Consider the following 22,281-nt stretch of genomic DNA (forward strand, 5'->3'; position numbering starts at 1 on the left):
CGCCACTCCATTTTGCAGCACGGTACTGGCTGGCCACAGCATACATGCTATCCATGCATTGCTTTTTTTCAAAGTCTCCACCAATGTCCTCCAGAACATGGTACGCGTAGTGGAAGTAGATGGCACATGGGTTGCTTGGATTCAAAAATGCACCCACACTACGCCTCTCCTGCCCCACTTCCTGCAGCAACACCATAATCCTATCCTTGGTTTGTGAGGTCATTCTGGTCCCCCCTCTGATGCTGCTTACATCCATGGCCTATAATGGACGTGTATGTGTCTCTTTCCAACAAATCAGATAGCATGTTTTTTTTATCCACTTTTACCAGATTGTGGTCCAGGGCCCTGGGATGTGAGATTTCCCCCTAAGATTGGCACATGGCCTTTATGTATAATCGCAGGTGGCAGCGAGAAAAATCCTACAGTTCAGGATTAGCTTCAACTGCTTAAATCAGCTCAGTTTGTGTCAGGTCTCTTGCCGTGGCGCTTGCAGCCAGCTCACAGGACATCCACACGGACATCCACAGAAAAAGCAGCAAAGGACTATGGGGACTGTACATACAAGAACTTTCTCTATGCAGATTTTGCTAGTGTCCAGCAATTTGCATTTGCACTTGTAAATGCTTGTTGTACCTAAACACTGCTATGCACAATTAGGCGCATTAAAGCGGTTTTAACACTGAACTGCTCCTCTTCGGAACATGGTGCCCCTGGGTCTAAACACTCCTGTCTTACAAAGCTTCTCTAAGGGCCAGTTTACACCATAGAAAAGAGTCCGGATGTGTTCCAGATGCTTTTCTGCATGCGTGTTTTTGATGCATTTTTAGTGTGTTTTTGATGCAGCCCAGTGCATTTTTCCCCCTCTTTTTCTTAACCTTAATTAAGAACGTGTGTTCCTGTGCATTTTTGGTGTGTTCCGGTGCATTCCAGTGCGTTTTTGATGCATTTTACAGCGTTCCAGTGCAGGAAAAATTTAGCATGTTCTATTTTTTTTTTTCTGCAACTGGAACGCACTGGAACTGCAAGCACTGGTGTGAACTATGCCATTGAAAACCATATAACCTACTTTCTATGCGTTTTTGATGCAGAAAAAAATGCACTGGACTGCATGTTGTGTGAACTGGCTTTAAAAGCCTACAGTATGTGTACATGGACACATAGGCTAACATGCACGGGAGTTTAGAGGCAGGAAAAAAAAAAAAAAACGCCAGACACCTCAAAGATCATCTTTAAAAACATCCAATATGTATGATGCCTAACTGACAGTTCTTGTTCTTGTTCCCTGTGCTCCATGCTTTTGTTTCCTATTTACGCTTAAAGTATATCTAAACCTAGTCACTAAAATCCCATAATATGAGCTTTCACATAATGTAATTTTAAAAGTTGTTTTTAATATTTTTTTCATATACACCTTTCATTAAAATAATAACTAGTGATCCTGCCATTATGGTCCTTGATCAAGTACTCCTTGTTGTGAGGGCCATGACTGTCTCCCAGTTGTGTTTCTACACTGTCACCCTGTCACTTGCTCCCTGAGGGCCGGTTCACACGGGGGCGACTTGTCAGGTGACCTAGCCGCCTGACAAGTCGCCTCCCGTTCTGTACAATGGAACCGTTCTAATCGGAGCAACGCAAGTCGCTCCGACTTAGAAGAAAGGTTCCTGTACTACTTTGGGGGCGACTTGCATAGACTTCTATGCAGAAGTCGTCTTGCAAGTCGCCCCGGCAGTCGTGTGCAGGTCGCCTCGGTGAGGCGACCTGCAAGTCGTGCCGCGTCTAGTGTGAACCGGCACAGAGGGGTGCCTACAATGAGTCATGCCAAACATTGCGCAGGCATGGTCCACAGTAGTCGTCATCATCAGGAAGCTGGCCACAGTGATGATCTGCAGCTAACGCTAGAGCAAAGGCATGTGACCAAAAGAGGCTGCAGGAGATCAGAAGCACTAAGATGTAAAAAAAAAAAAAAAGAGGAAGCAAAAAAAATGAAAACTGTTCACAAATGTTTGACACACTGCTTTACCAAACAAAATGTTGTCCAGTTAGGGTTTATATCTACTTTAAAGCACTGTAGAGTGAACGCCAACATAAATGTCTTTTGGTGATTTCTATATAACAGCTGCGTGCCTTTTTAAATACCTAAAAATATCTTCTTGGTTGATTCCTCCTACACTCTGTCTTTTGCTCGAACATTTCAACTGGCTCTTGACACTAAGGAAATTCCATTTTCAGGGGATTAATTGCTAAAGCTTTATTCTTTTTCAAAGAATGTCAAAGAAAAGTGCAAGCTGCAGGACTCTTATCTCAGACATTTTAATTCTTTACAAAAGAATTTATTATAATCTGAGAAAGCCGCTAAAAAGCAAGATTTTATATAAATCATAACAATTTAAGCCTAACAGCCCACACGGTGCAGCTGTTTCATGGCTTTTGTTGGATCTCAAGGACTGATGTCCTTGTTGGAGTTTACTATATTACACCAATAAGGACATCATAAAACTAGGGCTGAAACAACTAATCGATTAATCGACAACTAATCGATTATGAAATTAATCGATTACTATTTTCATAATCGATTAATCGGCCAGTAACATAATGGGATTAAAAAAGCTCAAATTAGCCCTATATAGTACAAAAAGAGCAAATAATCTCTACTGTAAATATTACTTTCACTGTTGCACAGTAAAAAAAACTATTTTTTTAATTTTTTTTTTTAACTCCATTACGTTACTAAATGTCTTAGGCCTGGTTCCCACCCATGTGTTTTTTGGTGCTTTTTGCAGAAATGCACTACAGTTCATTTAACGTTCACATCTATGCTTTTTTCAGCTGCTGTGTATTTGGAAAGGGTCAAGGACCTTTTTCAATCCAAAACGGTGCTTTTTTGGTTCAATATACTTCAATGGAGAAGCTGCAGAAAAGCATGTAATATTACAGTTCTGTTTGAAAATCTGCAAAACAGTCTAGAATTTTTTTTTCTTTAAATAAAAAAAATTTGATCTGAGTCCAGATTCAACCTCTAATAGTATATAGAGTATATCTCTTCTGTCTGTTATTCCCAGAGATTAATGATTTTACTCCCTAACTATATAGTTGGTTATTTATATTTACCCCTGCGTATTAAGATATTTAGGAATAAATTGCCTTTTTTTAAACTTTACATATTAACTAAATTATACACCACACTTTCTTTTAAGGTTATTAACCGATTAATCGATTAATCGAAACAATAATCGGCCAACTAATCGATTATGAAAATAATCGTTAGTTGCAGCCCTACATAAAACACTCTACTACATTTATAATGAAAACTTTTTATTCTTGAAATTCATTTATTCACAGTCCACCTAAGTAAACAGTATGTCGGGGCACTGAGGCCTATTACTATATTCAGCTGATCTTCTGTTTCTTCTTTCAGATCTTTCTGATTCAGATCTGTTTTAAGATCTTCTGATTCAGTGTGATGGTAGTACATACACAGTAAAATCTTTGCCAAGATGTTTGTCATTGTTTTCTTAACAGTCATATAGAGTCTTGTTGTTAAAAGGCATACTTAAAGTGGAACTAAACTGTGTCTGAACACCACAAACCAAAAACGCTATCTAAATCCTTTTTAATAATCAAGCCAACTCGCCCATCCATCCATGTTTCTCCTTGAGTAAGCGTAGACAATCCATACAGCATGTACTTCCTTAAACCAATCTGCCCTTAGCTCAGGTTTGCTGGCAGGAGGATGTGCTTAGTTGGGAAAACCCCTCCTTCAGATAAAAGAGAAAAAAAAATGCCCATGAAGACTCATGGGAAGTATGACATCATTTGACCTACCCTGTTTCCCCGAAAATAAGACCTAGCGTGATTGTCATTGATGGCTACAATATAAGACCTACCCCCCAAATAAGCCCTACCCTGTTTCCCTGAAAATAAGCCCTACCCTGAAAATAAGACCTACAAGGACTTTAACTAAGGCTTATTTGGGGGGTAGGGCTTTTTTTGCAGCCATCACCAACAATCAAGGTAGGTCTTATTTTCGGGGAAACAGGGTAGGCCAGAAACCAGGAAGCAGGTGAAGAAATGTAAAAAAAAGTTTTAAAATAAATATATCTAAATATATTATAAATATACCTCCCTATCTATTTACTAATGCTAGCAGCTTAAGGATTAAAAATAGGTAATGTTAGTTGAGGGCTCGTTCACACCAGCCTTTGCATTGCAACGCAGTGGCTAGTGTGTGGTGCGGCGGGGCTGAGATCAAGCACATCGATGATGCCCTGATTTTGGAAGAACGCCCAGTTTCCTAGTTTGATTTTAAACAAACTTTATTGAGATGCCACACAGACAACTAATGAAGTTCAATTGCTGGCCGCACAGTGCAAGGCAGTGTATTGCCCTGCACTTAGGAGACAAGGTATTTTGCCTTGTCCATGCGGTGTGACTGAGCTGGAATAGGCACCCAATGCAGTTCCACCACATATGGTGTGAACACACCCAGAGAGATTAAAGTTCTGCTTTAAATTAGGAGCATTGCTGCATAAATTAGTATATACTGTACATTTATATCCATTTTAATTGATTTAGGCTGGGTTCACACTATTGCGAATTGGATGCTGTTTCTCTAAAGAGCTGGTTCACATATCTCTGGTACAAATTTGCACAGGAGCCCTGTGCGTCTTTTGGTCCGTTTCAGGTCTGAACTCAGCCAAAAATTGGAGCTGAAATCGGACCTGAAACAGTGAATGAGGACGCACCGGACCTCCGCTGTGAGCCGCATGCGAAGATAATGTGAACCCAGCCTTTCTTTTTTGTTTCTTTCTGCTAATGTTGAGTTGTAGTTGTCTCTAATTATAGGAGAATATTTATTTTGCATAGAAAATGGTAATTCTTTTTTGGTGTCTTATTTGCCACATGAAGTGTAATTGGTTGTGGCAGCTGTGTGGCGTTTGTTAAAAAGAACCCTATTTTCCAACACAGTAATTTGAGAGGTATGCAAACATACATCACCTAAAATTATTTTTGCCTTGTTTTCCATTTAGCCTGTGAAACATGCTGGGTGTTGACTTTTAGATTTCCTTTTTCCACACTCTGGCCTGTTTTTATTTTACCTAAAGTGGTTTATCAGTTTAAAGGATCGCTATTTTCTTTTTTTAAATAACAAACATGTTATACTTACCTCCGCTGTGCTCATTTTGCACAGTGGCCCCGAACCTGGTCTTCTGGGGACCCTCGGCGGCTGTCTCGGCTTCCCCCCCACAAGGACTCAACACTTTCATGCAAGCTCCCTCGCATGGTGTTGAGTGCTTGCGGGCGCTCTCCTGTGATACAGCTGGCGGCCACAGGTTGTTGGGTCGGCGGTATTGTCGGATGTTTTTACACCTTAATGCATAGAATGCATTAAGGTGAAAAAACCTTTACCTTTACAACCCCTTTAACTGGTCCAGCACATTTTTATGACATTCATAATAGCTCAATATTCGCAGGAGGTGTGATATGAAAGCTGATATTTTACTTTAATGTTACCTAAATGCTGATTTTGAATATTATAAAGTCAGTTTTTCTTGTGTTAGGCATGTAGGTAATTACAAGTGAGAGTTTTCTACGTCATATTAGAGCTGCACGACTTTTGCTTAGAATAATATCCCGATTCTCGCGCCGTAACATCATCTTTCACATTACACAAAAAAATTGGGCAAACTTTACTGTTTAGTTTTTTTAATTCATTAAAGTTTTTTTTTTTTCCAAAAACCAAAAAAGACCGCTTCGCAAATACAGTGTGACGTAAAATATTGCAACAACCGCCATTTTATTCTCTAGGGTCTCTGCTAAAAATATATATATAATGTTTGGGGGTTCCAAGCAATTTTCTAGCAAAAAACACTGATTTTTACTTGTAAGCAACAAGTGTCTGAAAAAGGTTTAGTCTTTAAGTGGTTAAACTGACCTCATTTATAGACGAAAGTTCATTCCTTTGATCTAAGAACTAAATGTTACAATTTTTCTCCTTATCTCTGATGTTGGGATAAACTTGGCAGGCTGCCTGTTTTCTTTTTTTTCTGTCAACTGTCAGAAGTTACATAGTAGGTGAGGTTGAAAAAAGACACAAGTCCATCAAGTCCAACCTATGTGTGTGATTATATGTCATTATTGCCTTGTATATACCTATATGTTGTGGTCGTTTAGGTGCTTGTCTAATATTTTTTGAAACTATCGATGCCCCCCCACTGAGACCACCGCCTGTGGAAGGGAATTTCACATCCTTGCCTCTCTTACAGTAAAGAACCCTCTACGTAGTTTAAGGTTAAACCTCTTTTCTTCTAATTTTAATGAGTGGCCACGTGTCTTGTTAAACTCCTTTTCACAAAATTTTTTTATCCCTTTTGTGGGGTCACCAGTACGGTATTTGTAAATTGAAATCATATCCCCTCTCAAGCGTCTCTTCTCCAGAGAGAAAAAGTTCAGTGCTCGCAACCTTTCTTCATAACAAATATCCTCCAGACCCTTTATTAGCTTTGTTGCCCTTCTTTGTACTCGCTCCATTTCCAGTACATCCTTCCTAAGGACTGGTGCCCAGAACTGGACAGCATACTCCAGGTGCGGCCGAACCACAGTCTTGTAGAGTGGGAGAATTATCGCTTTATCCCTGGAATTAATCCCTTTTTCTTAATGCATGCTAATATTCTGTTTGCTTTGTTAGCAGCAGCTTGGCGTTGCATGCCAATGCTAAGCCTATCATCTACTTGGACCCCCAGGTCCTATTCCATCCTAGATTTCCCCAGAGGTTCTCCCCCTAGTGTATAGCTTGCATTCATATTTTTGCCACCCAAATGCATTATTTTACATTTTTCTACATTAAACCTCATTTGCCATATAGTTGCCCACCCCATAAATTTGTTCAGATCTTGCAAGGTTTCCACATCCTGCAGAGAAGTTATTGCCCTGCTTAGCTTAGTATCGTCCGCAAATACAGAGATTGAACTGTTTACTCCATCCTCCAGGTCGTTTATGAACAAATTAAATAGGATTGGTCCCAGCACAGAACCCTGTGGGACCCCACTACCCACCCCTGACCATTCAGAGTATTCCCCATTTATCACCACCCTCTGAACTCGCCTTTGTAGCCAGTTTTCAATCCATTGCAAAATCCAGATGCACCACGTCTACAGGCCTTCTTTTAACTAGATGGTAATTCACCTCCTCCTAGAAGGTTAATAGATTGGTTTGGCAAGAATGATTCTAAATTAATCCATGCTGATTACTGCTAGTGATAACGTTTTCAATACTAAAATCTTGTGTATAGTCCCTTATCCCCTCCAAGAGCTTGCATACTATTGATGTTAGGCTAACTGGTCTGTAATTCACAGGGATGTATTTTGGGCCCTTTTTAAATATTGGTACTACATTGGCTTTTCTCCAATCCGCTGTTACCATTCCAGTCAGTAGACTGTCAGAAAAAATTAGGAACAATGGTTTGGCAATTACTTGACCGAGTTCCCTAAGTACCCTCGGGTGCAAACCATCCGCTCCCGGTGACTTATTAATGTTAAGTTTCCCAAGTCTAATTCTAATTCTGTCCTCTGTTAGCCACGAGGATAAACACTCCAGTTTTGGTTACTGAAGCCCCCCGATTCCCTTGTGAAGACTGAGGAGAAGAATAAATTCAATACCTTCACCATCTCCCCATCCTTTAACCAGATGTCCTTCCTCATTCTTTATGGGGCCAACATGGTCTGTCCTCCCTTTTTTACTGTTTATATACTTTGCACCCTTACATTTCTTGTTGCATTCTTTATAAAGTCTTAATGCTGATAATGATCCCTCAACCTTGTATTTTTTTCTCCTTTGCTTTTATATGCATTTTTACATTGGAGTTAAGCCATCCAGGACTTTTGTTCGCTCTTTTAAATGTATTTTACCAAATGGGATGCATTGGCTAACGCCCTTATTTAATATGCTTTTAAAGCGAACCCATCTCTCCTCCGTGTTCTTTGTTCCTAAGATTTTATCCCAATTTATGCCCTCCAGCAAGGTTCGTAGTTTAGGGAAGTTGGCTCTTTTGAAATTCAGTGACTTTGTATTTCCCTTATGTTTCCTATGAGCAGAGAACTCTGCACTTGTTACATAGAATAGGGGAAATGCTGTTTTAAGTTCGGGAGGGGAGTAGAATCGGGATTTTGATTCTTTATTGATTATAGGGCTGCAACTAACGATTATTTTCATAATCGATTAGTTGCTCGATTATTGTTTCGATTAATCGATTAATCGGTTAATAACCTTAAAAAAAAAAGTGTGGTGTTTATTTAGTTAATATTTAAAGTTTAAAAAAAAAAGCAATTTATTCTTAAATATCTCTATGCAGTGGTAAATATAAACAACCAACTATATGGTTAGGGAGCAAAATATTGAATCCACTCTGAGAATAACAGACAGAGATATACTGTATATACACTATTAGAGGAGATATACTGTATACACTATTAGAAGAGAAACAGTTTTTTGGCCAATTTGTTGTTGGGCAGATTAAAAAATACAAATTGCTGCAAAAACGCATTACATGCTTTTCTGCAGCTTCTCCATTGAAGTATATTGAACCGAAAAAGCACCGTTTTGCGTTAAAAAAAAAAAAAAGTCCTTGACCCTTTCCAAATACGAAGCGGCTGAAAAAAAGCATAGATATGAACGTGTCCCATAAAAAACACAAAGATGTGAACCAGGTCTAAGACGTTTAGTAACATAATGGGGTTAAAAAAAACTAAAATGAGCCCTTTATAGTACAAAAAAAGCAAATCACTACTGTAAGGGGTTCATTTTTTTACTGTAGAACTGTGAAAGTAATATTTACAGTAGCGATTATTTGCTCTTTTTTGTACTATAAAGAGCTAATTTTATTATTTTTAACCCCATTATGTTACTGGCCGATTAATCGATTATGAAAATAGTAATCGATTAATTTCATAATCGATTAGTTGTCGATTAATCGATTAGTTGTTTCAGCCCTAATTGATTAGTCGTGCAGCTCTACGTCATTTATAAAATGACTGCTCTTGTCACTATCTGTCTGACCCCCAGCAGGTCACCACAAAGAGATTAAAATGCATATCTAGTTGAAATTTTTTTGTTTTGGAAGATTTTAGGAAGGGTTAAACCCCCTGTCAGGTTTTATAACTAAATGTAACACCACTGCATAGATTCACCCTTTCTTTTTGACCTTTATCGCTGGGAAAGAAATTAATAGGAATTTTGAAATTTTACAGTTGTCACCAGAACAGGTAGCCTGTTTTGGTGACAATTGAGATTACACCTCACTTTAGACACTAACATTTCTCCAGTTTTCTGTTTGTGTGTGTGTGTGTATGGGAAAGAAAGCTAAATTACATCTTCCAAAGACCGTCAAAAAAAAAAAAAAAACTCGACAGGTGTGATATCATTAGCTCAGCGATAGATGCATTTTAGTGAAATTCATGCCAGTCCCAACTGTGTTTTAAAGGCTTGGCTGCCCACTCTTATAACCCCAATTCCAAAAAAGTTGGGATACTGTGTAAAATCTTCATAAAAACAGAATGCAATGATTTGCGAATCTCATAAACCCATATTTTATCCAAAATAGAAAACATATCAAATGTTTAAACTGAGAAAATGTACCATTTTAAGAAAAAAAATAAGGTAATTTAGAAATTGATGGCAGCAACATGACTCAAAGAAGTTAGGACAGGGCAACAAAAAACTGACACAGAAAGTGGTACTAACACTGAAGAGCTGGAAGAACATTTTGCAACTAATTAGGTTAATTTATAAACAGGTCAGTAGCATGATTGAGTATAAAAAGGGCATCTTAAAGAGTCAGATGGTCTCAGATGTAAAGATGAGCAGAGGTTCTCCAATCTGTGAAAAGCTGCATCTAAAAATTGTCGAACAATTTCAGAATAATGTTCCTCAACATAAAATTGCAAAGCCTTTTTAAATATATCATCATCTACAGTACATAATATCATCAGAAGACTCTGAGAATATAGAGAAATCTCCGTGTGTGGAACAGTGTTAATTTTGTCGACTAAAACATTTTAGTTGACTAAATGAATACTATTTTAGTCTGCTAAAATATGACTAAAACTAAAATGCCATTTAAGTCAGAAGACTAAAATGGAACTAAAACTAAAATGCCATTTAAGTCAAAAGACTAAGACTAAAACTAAATTGAAATTTGACTTCAAAATTAACACTGGTATGTAGTGCATGTTCATACCTCAATACCATAAATAATAACATATTCGATTTTTCACTCCAGCAGTATATAATGAGTTTGGACATTGTAGAGAAATGTTAACTAATGCATTACAATTTAATTACACCCATTCGATTTAAGACGACTAAAATGAGTTTTAGTCGACTAAAATGTACTGGGGATTTTAATCGAATAAAACATAGGGCATTTTAGTCGACTAAAATCTACTGGAGATTTAGTCGACTAAATACGACTAAAATAGGACTAAATCTAAAATGCCATTTTAGTCCAAAGACTAAAACTAAATAGAACTTTGCTGCCAAAATTAACACTGGTGCGGAAGGCCAAAACGCCAAAATTGCATGCCTGTGATCTTTGGGCCCTCAGATGACACTGCATTAAAAACAGGCATGATTCTGTGATTGATATCAGTGCATGGGCTCAGGAATACTTCAAAAAATCAGTCTTTGAACACAGTTCGCCATGCCATCCAAAACTGCAAGGTAAAGCTCTATCATGCAAAGAAGAAGCCACATCACAACATGATCTAGAAACGTTGCCATCTTCCCTGGGCCAAATTTAACGTGGTGTGTTGCAAAGTGGAAAACTGTGTCTCTAGAGGGACCATCTGGCTTGTAATAAGTGCTCAGTTTAAAAGCCTGCATCTCTGATAGTATGGGGGTGAATTAGGCTCCATTCACACTAGCGCGTTTTTTGATGCATTTTGCATTTTGCAGAAATGCACGGGAATTTTTTAACATGGGTTCCTATGGAACATGTTCACATCAATGCCTTTTTGTTTCTCTGCATTTTTGGAAAGGGTCGGGGACTTTTTTTCATGCAAAAAGCAGCGTTTTGCATGTAATGGATTTCAATGGACAAGCATCAAAAACGCAAGTGCACCGTTTTTGCAGCGTTTTTGATGCGTTTTTGATGCGTTTTTGCTGTTTTTTTTTTTTTTTTTTTAATTTTTTTTGAGACTGTAAAAAAAAACTGTAAAAAAAAAAAAAAAAAAAAAAACGCAAAACGCGGCAAAAACGCCGCAAAAACGCTGCTCAAAAACGTGGCAAGCATGAAAAAAAAACCTCCAAAAACGCTCAAAAGCAACATGCATAGGTGTGAATCGAGCCTTAGTGTGTTTGGAATGGGCAGCTTTCATATCTGGAAGGGCACCATCAATGCTGAAATATATATCCAGGTTTTAGAGCAGCATATGCTTCCATCCAGACATCTTTTTCAGGGAAGGCCTTGCATATATCAGCAGGACAATGCTAAACCGCATACTGCATCCATGACAACAGCATGGCTCTGTAGTAGAATAGTCCCGGTGCATAACTGGCCTGCATGTAGTCCAGACCTTTCACCAATTGAAAATATTTTAATTATCTTGAAATGGAAAATATGACAAAGACGACCCAGGACACGGCCCTGTCCTAACTTTTTTGAGATGTGTTGCTACCATCAATTTCAAAACTACCATATTTTTTTCTTAAAATCGTACATTTTGTCAGTTTAAACATTTGATATTTTCTTATGTAAATATATTATGGGTTTATGAGACTTGGAAAATATTGCATTTTGTTTTAACCTCTTAAGGACTGCCCCACACAGATAAACTGCGGCAGGGCAGCCCTCCTGCGCGAAATCAAGTACCTGGTTTTGTGCACGGGGACTGAGGTACGCACTTGCATCTCCCGCTGTGTTTGGACACCGTGGGAGCCAATCAGCGGGTTCCGGCGGACGGGATGTCCGCCGGGACCCGTCGATCATTCTGAGGAGAGGCAGAACGGCGGTCTGCCTATGTAAACCAGACAGGAGGCTGTTCTGCCAGAGGGAAAGATGTAGATCTTGTGTTTCTGCTAAAATTTTCCCCCAGTCAAAGCACCCCTCCCACAGATAGAAAGCACCCCCTAGGGACGCACTTAACCCTTTGATCGCCCCTGATGTTAACCCCTTCCCTGCCAGTGCTATTAGTACAGTTACAGTGCTTTTTTTTTTTTTTTTTTTTTTTTTTTTTAGCACTGACACTGATTACTGTATTGGTGTCACTGGTCCCCAAAAAGTGTCAGGTGTCTGACACTGTTTGTTAATTTTTTTATTGGGTGTGTTTTATAGCATAAAGTAAATATATAATTTTTTTTCAAAATGGTCAGTCTTTTTTTGTTTATAGCGGAAAAAATAAAAACCACAGAGGTCATCAAATACCACCAAAAGAAAGCTCAATTTTATTTGGGTACAGTGTCGCATGACTGCGCAATTGTCCGTTAAATTAATGCAGTGCAGTATCGCAAAAAATGGGCAGGTCATGAAGGGGGTAAGCATTCTGGGGCTGAAGTGGTTAAAACAGATTTTACACAGCATCCCAAATTTTTTGGAATTGGGTTTGTATTTAAACAAACAAAAAGAAAAGTTCACAGACACCAGGCCAACACAGAAGTTTTTTTCCAACAAAAACAGGTAACAGAAAAGACTGAGCTACCTGGCTCTCTCAGCTTGTAGTGCTAATTCCCAGTTCTCTTGGCTCTCTCAATTTTTGGTTGTAACACCTTGCTGTTTCTAGGTTATTGAAAAAACAAGGAAATTTCCAAGCTCAGCTTACCAACCAGCCTGCGACCAACCAAATTGACCTGTCCAACATTATGTGTTAAAAACAGGGGTTTAGTTGCACACATTTGCAAATACATGCATAAGTCACAGTTAGATGGACAGGTGTAGGGCAGATAAAACTGAAGGGAACCCACCCATTCTTAAAGGCACAGTGGCACACTGAACACTTAGCCCATAACACTATGGCAGCAAAGGTGACTGTCAATGTGTTGCCTGGCCAACAGAAAACGGGGTGTCTTTCCAGGGCTCTAAGGCTTACGGTTGGTTGCAGGCTGGTCAGTATGTTGAGCTTGGAAATTTCTATATTTTTTCTAAATGCTTTGCCTTTCCAATGCTCCTTGCTGCAGTAACCAGTTACAGGTGGAGGCAGTAACCACTTGTTTGTACTATGTCTCTAAATTATTGTTGTATGTCATGGGTAGGCAACCTTTTGAGCACAGTGTACCGAAAAATGTTTTCAAAGAAATAGAGCGTGCCGATTTTATAACAAAAAGAAGTCAACTTCACACTCAATCACAAAAAGGATTTTTTATAAAGTTAAATGCTGTAAACGACTTAAGTAGTAGTGAGAAATTAACATCCTGCACTCTCAAGCCTCAGATCAGCCCCAATTTATGCACCTTCACACCTCAGATCACTGTCCCTCCTGCAAATCTGTTTCATCACTGTCCCCCCTGCTCATCTGTTTTACCACTGTACCCCCCTGCTCATCTGCCCCACCACTGTAACCCCCTACACATCTGCCCCACCACTGTAACCCCCTGCTCATCTGCCCCACCACTGTAACCCCCTACACCTCTGCCCCACCACTGTAACCCCTGCACATCTTCCCCACCACTGTAACCCCCTGCTCATCTGTCTCACCAATGTACCCCTTTTCTTATCTGCCTCATCACTGTACTACCCTGCACATCTGCCCCACCAATGTACCCCCTTTCTTATCTGCCCCACCAATGTACCTCCCTACACATCTGCTCCACCACCGTACCCCCATGCTCTTCTGTCTCACCGCTGAACCATCTTCTCATCTGTCCTAACACTGAACTTATCTGTTTATCTGCCCCACCACTGTAACCCCCCTTCTGATCTGCCCCACCGTACCTCCTGCACATTTGTCCCACCTCTGTTCCCCCTGCTCTTCTGCTCCACCCCTGTAACCCCCTGCTCATGTGTTCCACTGATGTACCTCCTTTCTCCTCTGCCTCGCCACTGTACCCCCCCATACATTTGCTCCACCTCTGTACCACCTGCTCTTCTGCCCAACCACTATAACCCTCTTCTCATCTGTCCCACCATTGCACCTGTTTTCACATCTGCCCCACCGCTGTACCCCCTGCTCTTCTTTCCCACCGCTGATCCCCCAACTCATCTGCCCCAATACTGAACCCCCCACTCATCTTTTTCCCACTGTACCCCCCTGCTCTACTGTCCCACCGCTGAACCCCCTTCTCATCTCTTCCACCACTGTACCTCCTGCACATCTGCCCTACCGCTGTACCCTCCTGCTCTTCTGTCCCACCTCTAAACCCCTCCTGCTAATTTTCCCCTCCGCTGTACCCTCCTGCTTATCTGTTCCACCACTGTACCCTCTATCTCTATGATCTGTGTGATATGCAGAGTGGTGAAAGGAAGCAGAGATGAAACACATCTACCTGTCCTGGCACACTTAATCTGCTGATCAGCATCTCGCATCCAGCCCACGTGCTTGTACGTGATGTCATATACAAGCATCTAGAATGGATGTGCAATGATGAGCTCAGGTCAGGGGCATTTTCTGAAAGCACTGGGCCTATGTGCAGGATCATATTTTGGGGCCCCCCGCAGCTGAGAAAAGTGCAGCGCTCTGCGCACCAGCAAAAGTTGGGTATGATTTTCATTGCGCTGAATACTGGCTGTGGCTTAAAGGGACACAGAGTACAGGGGTTCAGTAGTAAGTGACACAAAGGTTCAGGAATAATTTCAACAAAGTTCCCAGAAGCTCAACAGTAATTCCACAAACTGTCACCTGATTGTGGTTTTCTCAATCACAGTGAAATGCCTTCTTTCTGAGATTGGTAGTGACAACCAAGCGAGTCATCTTCCTCCAGATGGTGGATGGGGCTAGCAAGACAGTGATTGGCTTTAGCAGTGGCCAATGGAAGTCCTCCTCCTCCTCCTCCTGGAAACAGGTACTGCCCCCCTAGCAGAACTACACTCAATCTCTTCCCCATCACAAAAGCTGACAATCGCAGCTACAGCACTGTGTGGGGGCGCAGTGCCTCCCCCTCAGTGCAGGTGCAGCGTGGGGAATTCTGAGATTGGAATGCATTAGTGTCTTACTGACATTTCCCTTGCGCTGCTCTGCTGATGGGGAGGGAGTCGAGTGCCGGCAAAAGAGGCTTTGTGTGCCACTTGCAACACCAGTGTCGGGGGTTGCCTACCCCTGTTTAATGTAATAATTACTTTTCTGTTGCTAAATTGTTCATGTTTAATTCTTGGTACAATGTGATCTTTTTCACCTACGGTTTGTGTTGTGTGTTTCATTGCTGGCCTATCCCTATAAGAATGGTAAGAAGTGTGAGTGGATTATTAACCACTTCAGCCCCGGAAGATTTGGCTGCTCAGTGACCATGCCATTTTTTGCGATACAGCACTGCATCAATTTAACTGACAATTGCGTGGTCCTGCAACGCTGCCCCCAAACAAAATTGGCGTCCTTTTTTTTCCCACACATAGATCTTTCTTTTGGTGGTATTTGATCACCTCTGCGTTTTTTATTTTTTGCGCTATAAACAAAAGAAGAGCGACAATTTTGAAAAGAAAACACAATAGCTTTTACTTTTTGCTCTATTAAATATCCCACATTTTTTTTTTTCAAAAAAACAAATTTTTTCCTCAGTTTAGGCCGATATGTATTCTTTTACGTATTTTTGATAAAAAAATCCCAATAAGCGTATATTGATAGGTTTGCGCAAAAGTTATAGCGTCTACAAAATAGGGGATGGATTCATGGCATTTTTATTTTTTTTTTTTTCACTAGTAATGGTGGCAATCTGCGATTTTTATCGGGACTGCGATATTGTGGCGGACAAATTGGACACTTTTGACACATTTTTGGGACCATTGACAATTATACAGCGATCAGTGCTTTCAAAATGCACTGATTACTGTATAAATGTCACTGACAGGGAATGGGTTAACACTAGTAGGTGATCAAGGGGTTAACTGTGTTCCCTAGGTGTGTTCTAACTGTAGGGGGATGGGACTGACTAGGGGAAGAGAGAGATTGGTGTTCATACTTTGGAAAAATAAAAGGGAAGAGGAAACCAACCAATAAGGAAATCCTGACAGCTTTTACCACATCCCAATTGCGATTAGAAAAAAGAAAGGGGGTGCCCCAAGGGGATGGTGTGGGTAAAAGGGTGGATAGGATATTGGCAATAGAATCATAGAAGATGTATATAAAAATATAAATTTTATTGGATAAATATATACAAAATAGAATAGAATATACAATAAACATCTAAAATCATGAAATTGAAATACATGTACAATAGAAATCAGCAGCTAATTGGATGTTGGGAGCACACAACATTACTAGACTGGAAGTCGATTGAATATGGTGGTCACAACAAGTCCCAACATGTTTCGTAAACAGAAAAGCCAAAAGGCTAAACAGACTCTGTATTAATTTCCTTCTTCAGGGGTTAGATGGAACCATGCTGGTAACATTAAGACATATATTCCTAGACAGTGTTGCACAGCATTATTTCGGATAGATGGTCCCTCACGCCTCAGACGGAAGGCTAAAATCGCATGGCAATATTCAGCAGATGAAAGCATAAAGGCATTTTATACTTTTAAAGGATTTTGGAAGATTCCCAGAGCACAAATAGTAGGTGGTTGAGGATGATATTTTCCCAGTGGGAGCGGCAAATCGGGGTACACAAGGACACCCTCAAACGGGCAAACGTGTCTGCAATTGCATGGATACCAAGGCTGTGCAGCCATACTTTATGGGCAAAAGGCGAATCGTCGTAAGGTAACGTCGATTTGCCCAGCCAAGCTAACCTGCCGCAGTAAAACTGCGGCAGCTGTTCCGGAAGTGGTTAAGCTATTATTTATTAATGTTTGTATTATTATTTGTGCAATCACCGCCCATTCTATTACAGTTAGTCACATTCAACTGGACTTGCTTTGTAATTTTGAAGAAGTTTGTAGCTTTTCCAAGCCACTTCTTCAGTTCTAATGATACTTCAGCATTTATATCCACACAGGTAGCACAGACACCTTATTGAGATTACAATGAAATGTGTACCGATTGCCCAAGACCAGGATGAAACATGTGAAAGTTATGGAATCACCCTGTTTTAGTTACATAATTCCATTTTTGGTGTCAGGGAGTATGAATAGGTGTTAATTTCTCACCATGGTTAAGGGCTCATTCAGTTGGGCATATGTGTATTTTCTGCATGTAATGCAGGTTCTTGCTGGCAGAGCTAGCAGAAGATTCTGCATAAAATAAGCGCCTAAAGTAATGGCATTTAGGTATGTTTAGAAATGTACATCTCCTCTAATGACTTCATGCTTGTATGTGTATATGCGTTTGTATGCATTTACACACCGGCATGTGTAAACTCTGCAGATTTAAACAATCCTGTATGCAGCTGTATTCTACATTTTTTTGTATGCAACTAAACCAGGTGCACATGAAAATTGCAGACACAGCTATGTGTATGGCCTCATTGATTCCTTTAGTGCTGTGTGTTGATACATACAAAACTATCCACTGTATGCACGTAAAAAAGCATTTTAGAGGCCCATGTGAATGAGCCCTAAAGGCTTGAATTGTCAAATTGCCAGGGTACAGATGTTAATACTGCATTATATGGTGAAGGCAGATGGTGTTGAAGGTCTCCATCCCTGTTCAGCAATGGTTGTTCCAGTTTGATGTAGTTGTCCTCTTTCTTGCCTCTGCAAACCAGTTGTCTTCTCTCTCCAAAATACCCTTTATTGGCTAACTCAACCACTTCTCCCCAGTTAAAGTGGTTATACCTGGAGCTACAGGCATCATCCCAGTATCAACATTTTCAGCTGCTCTTTAGTGACCTGAGCGGTTATACAGCCATTCAAACACTTCAACAGGTGGTGGAAGGGGGGCCCCCCTCCCTTTGCTGCCTTTACTGTTCTCTCCTGTCTGACCAGGGAACCTGGTAACGATGCGACCGCTTCAGTCGCATTCCCTAGAAGATTGGAAAGTTCCTGCGCCTCTTCTGTGATGTTTGTGATCAGATGTTTTGGCGGAAAAAGGAGACATCTGGGGTCTAATAGACCCAGATCTCCCCTTAAAAGAGGACCTGTCATGCCTATTGTTATCACAAGGGATATTGTTCATATAATAATATATATATATATATATATATATATATATATATATATATATATATATATATAATAAAGTTGATTAAAAAAAAGGGATAGTGTAAAAGAAAAAATAATTAAATAATTATAAATAATGAAAAAAATAATAAAAATATAAAATACATTTTTTTTAACCACTTTAATACCGGGCGCTTTTACCCCCTTCCTGCCCAGACCAATTTTCAGCATTCAGCGCTGTCGCAGTTTGAATGTCGATTGCGCGGTCATGCAACACTGTGCCCATATGCAAGTTTTGTAATTTGTTTAACACAAATACATCTTTTTTTTGGTGGAATTTAATCACCACTGGGTTTTATTTTTTGCTAAATAAATGAAAATAGGCAAAAAAATCTTGAAAAAAAAGCATTTTTCTTTGTTTTTGTTCTAAAATGTTACAAATAAATTATCTTTCTTTAAAAATTTAGGCCAAAATGTATTCTGCTACAGTCCACAAACTATCGTATATTTGACAAATTGATCAATCGTGATGTACTGATGGCCTATCATTTCTTGAAACACAAAAATGCCAGGATAGTACAAACTCCCTAAATCACCTTTTTGGAAAGTAGACAGTCTGAGGTATTTAGTAGGAGGCATGGTGCGTTTTTTGAAGTTTCCACTTTTTTGCCACAATTTTTTTGAAATTTGGAATTTTACTTTTTTAACATTTTTATTTTTTGTACATACTGTCACCAGTGCAGTACAGCACCCTCGTATAACTGGTGTGGCAGTGACTAGGGACACTGACTGGTGACAGTATGTTAAATATATATATAATATATTCTTTTCTTTTTTCTTCATACTGTGTCCAGAACAATACAGTGTTACCATAGTAACACTGTACCACTTTTGGGAGTTGATCGATATTTTTTCTTTTTACATACTATGCTTGCACATAGCAGTAAATTTTACTGCTATAAGCAAATATTTTTATTGAATGACCGTGTGTAGACACTGTGTATTGTGATTAGCTGTTTTTGGCCACAGCTAATCATATTGTTCAAATGGGCTGGGATTGGCCCTTGTCTGTACCATGTGATCACTGTGACCAATCACAGCTAGCAACACAATTGTATACAATAAATGGCATGAAAGGAAGCCATTCATTGTTTACAACTGTCATGTGATCTGCTGTGATTGGTCACAGCGGTCACATGGTAGCGGCAGCGAGCCGGTACACTGATCAGTCATCGTGACAGATTGTGCCGAGCGTTGCTTGTTCTCAGGAAGATGTAATTTTACAATGGCGTTGGCGGGAAGCAGTTAAAGAGCCCCATGTTCATGCGCAAATGCGAATGCATACGTAAGTCGCCTAAGCATTGCCTATGGCAGGACTCGACAAATGCCAGGTACCAGGTCGCAATTGCAACTAGAAATTGCGCCCTGGCACCTGGGCTTTTGCCAGCCTGTTCACTATTCTGTACCTGCTGTGCCCACACACTCCCAAGTGTGCTGTGCACTCTCACTCCTGGCTTCCCAAGCGACCAGCTCCACTACAGCTTTCTTTGTTTGGCTGGTGGCAGCGGGTGGGTGGTGCATCAGGATCATGTGACCAGTGGTAAAGCGCGATTCGGTCAAACTGACCGAAGGGCTGCATGTTGCATCACTGAGCCGGGATCGAAGCTTAGTTGGTTGGTGGCAGTGAAGAGTAAGGGGGAATCAGGTGGTGGATCATCTACTGACAAAATTGTTTCTGCGCATATTTTATAATTCAAGTCACTGTGTTACCATGCACACTTGTTTATGGACTTTGATTTTTTTTTTACTTTTTGGATTTTTTTTTTGCTTTATTTGTTTCACATTATTATTTTCATAATTTTATTTAAGCTTATGATTTCTAAACAAATGATATGAGTATTGTTTGACTTTCTGATACAGTGTATAAATATTTTTGTACACATTTATGCACTTTTCTTGTTTTAGGGGTTCACTTTATTGAGTATTCATTTCAATATTTTATCGTGGTTTATTCTACACATATCATATCATCGCTGTACTTATATACAAGTGTAAGGGGGAAGCATTCGTTGACTGGCCTGCCCATTGAATGTGTAGGTGCTACATTGCTACTGTACAATTCATATACCTTTTGAGCTGAGCTGATGTTTTTGGGCATGTCTCTTTGCTGGATTGGGCATGTCTCTTTTGCTGGATGGGGATGCCTCTTTGCTGGAGGGGATATCTCTTTGCTGGATGGACAGGTCTCTTTGTTGGATGGGGAGGTCTCTTTGCTATATGGAGCTGTCTCTTTGCTATATGGAGCTGTCTCTTTGCTATATGGAGCTGTCTCTTTGCTGGATGGGGATGTCTCTTTGTTGGATTGGGCTGTCGAGTTGGTGAATATATGGGTATGTCTCTGCTGGATTGTATTGTCTCTTTATTACTATATGGGGATGTCTCTTTGCTGGATGGGGATGTCTCTTTGTTGGATTGGGCTGTCGAGTTGGTGAATATATGGGGATGTCTCTGCTGGATTGTACTGTCTCTTTATTACTATATGGGGATGTCTCTTTGCTTTATGGAAATGTTTCTTTACTAGATTGGTATGTCTCTTTGCTGAATATATGAGGCTGTCAATTTGCTGTCAAATTCCTATTGCCCGATGCTCCGGACATGCAGTTTTGGCGCCTGGCTCCTATATATAATGTTTGGGGGTTCTAAGTATTTTCTGCAATTTTTTTTTGAGATTTTTACATATATGTGAGAAGTTTCAAACTTGGCCTGGGAATCAAGCTGATTTATTCACTTACTGAGTATAAAGCTTCTTTGTCTTCTAATCCTTGGTTGTGTTCCAGTTTACGCTGATGCCATGACCACTGCCCAGGGTTTCCTATTTCAGGGGGGCTCCTTTCTCTTGAAGCATCCTGTGTAGTCACTCTTACATACATTTTACATACTGTAAAATATAGATTTTCTGAAATTGATTTATGGTTATAATATGTAGTTACTTTAAATGGAGATAGTGCATAGTTTTTTGTTAAATAGATACATTTCTGTTTCCCATGCAAAGGAAAAAATTGATCCTAAAGTGTATTGAAACTCCTTGAAGTAGTGCAATAGGGTTAAATGTGGAACCTTCACTGAATCACAGAAAGGTCCCTTTTACACTGGCTTTCCGATCAGGTTCGCCTGTCAGTTTTTCAGGCGGAACCTGAACGGATGCTCCACTCACTTCCTATGGAGTGGCGGATGTCAACGGTGACATGTCCGCTGACACCCACTGCTATCTGATCTGATCCTGTCCGTGAAATCCAGACAGATGGTGACCCTATTTTCCATCCCTCTGGTGGATGGGATCGGATGAAAAGGGACAGGCAGTCCATTTTCATTCGATCTTCCCATTGAGGAGAGCTGACCTGCACATTGAGCAGACTGACCTGTCATCCGCCTGCTCAGCGGGGATCAGCAGATCCATCCCCCAATGAGCAAAGCGGAGTCCGCTTGGCGAACCACCCTTGTGAAAGGACCCAAAGAGTCCTCATTTTGGTGGAGCCGTCCCTATCGCAGCCTCCCTATTTTTTAGAGACACCTGGTCAGCAGTTTTCTTGTGCTGTAGTGCAGGTATGTCCATTCCTGCACATCTTCATCAGCTGGGATTTCTTATTTGTAGTGGAGAGCCCACCATATTCTTTTCATTTATATGCAAAGGTTACCCCTCTCCCTCATTTTTCTTCAGACTAAATATGTAACTTGGTGAAATTTAAGCATGTCATTTAGCTGTACTGAAGTAAATTAAAGGGTAGAGATGTTGGTTATGCTGCATGTTTTAGCCAGCACAGTAAGCTGAGATCAGCACTTCTTGGAACAGTCGGTTTTGGTTAGATTACGGTCCTTTCCCCTAGATAGTAATACTTGAGCTACTGTGAGCTACCATCCTAGATGTCTGTAAATGCATTACAATATGTCTTTTGTAAGTTATGCAACCTGGTATGTTTTCCTTTTTTTCACTTATTACTAAAATGATGGTGGCATGAGAAGGTTTTTGTGTGTGCTTAAAATGGATCTCCAGTGCTGCAGTGTCCCGGAGTTCCTCGCCTGCCAGTTTGCTTCATGGTACTGATCGT

The 22,281-nt window shown here is 40.2% G+C and overlaps 1 protein-coding gene across 3 annotated transcripts in view; it reads left to right on the forward strand.

The window, feature by feature from the left end:
- GPSM1 (G protein signaling modulator 1) overlaps window positions 1-22,281 on the forward strand; it is an 811,168-nt gene that overhangs the window by 123,806 nt on the left and 665,081 nt on the right. The gene's annotated exons all lie outside the window — the stretch shown is intronic.

This window comes from Aquarana catesbeiana, linkage group LG09 (genome assembly GCF_042186555.1).
Source record: "Aquarana catesbeiana isolate 2022-GZ linkage group LG09, ASM4218655v1, whole genome shotgun sequence".
In the NCBI taxonomy this organism is placed as follows: domain Eukaryota; kingdom Metazoa; phylum Chordata; class Amphibia; order Anura; family Ranidae; genus Aquarana; species Aquarana catesbeiana.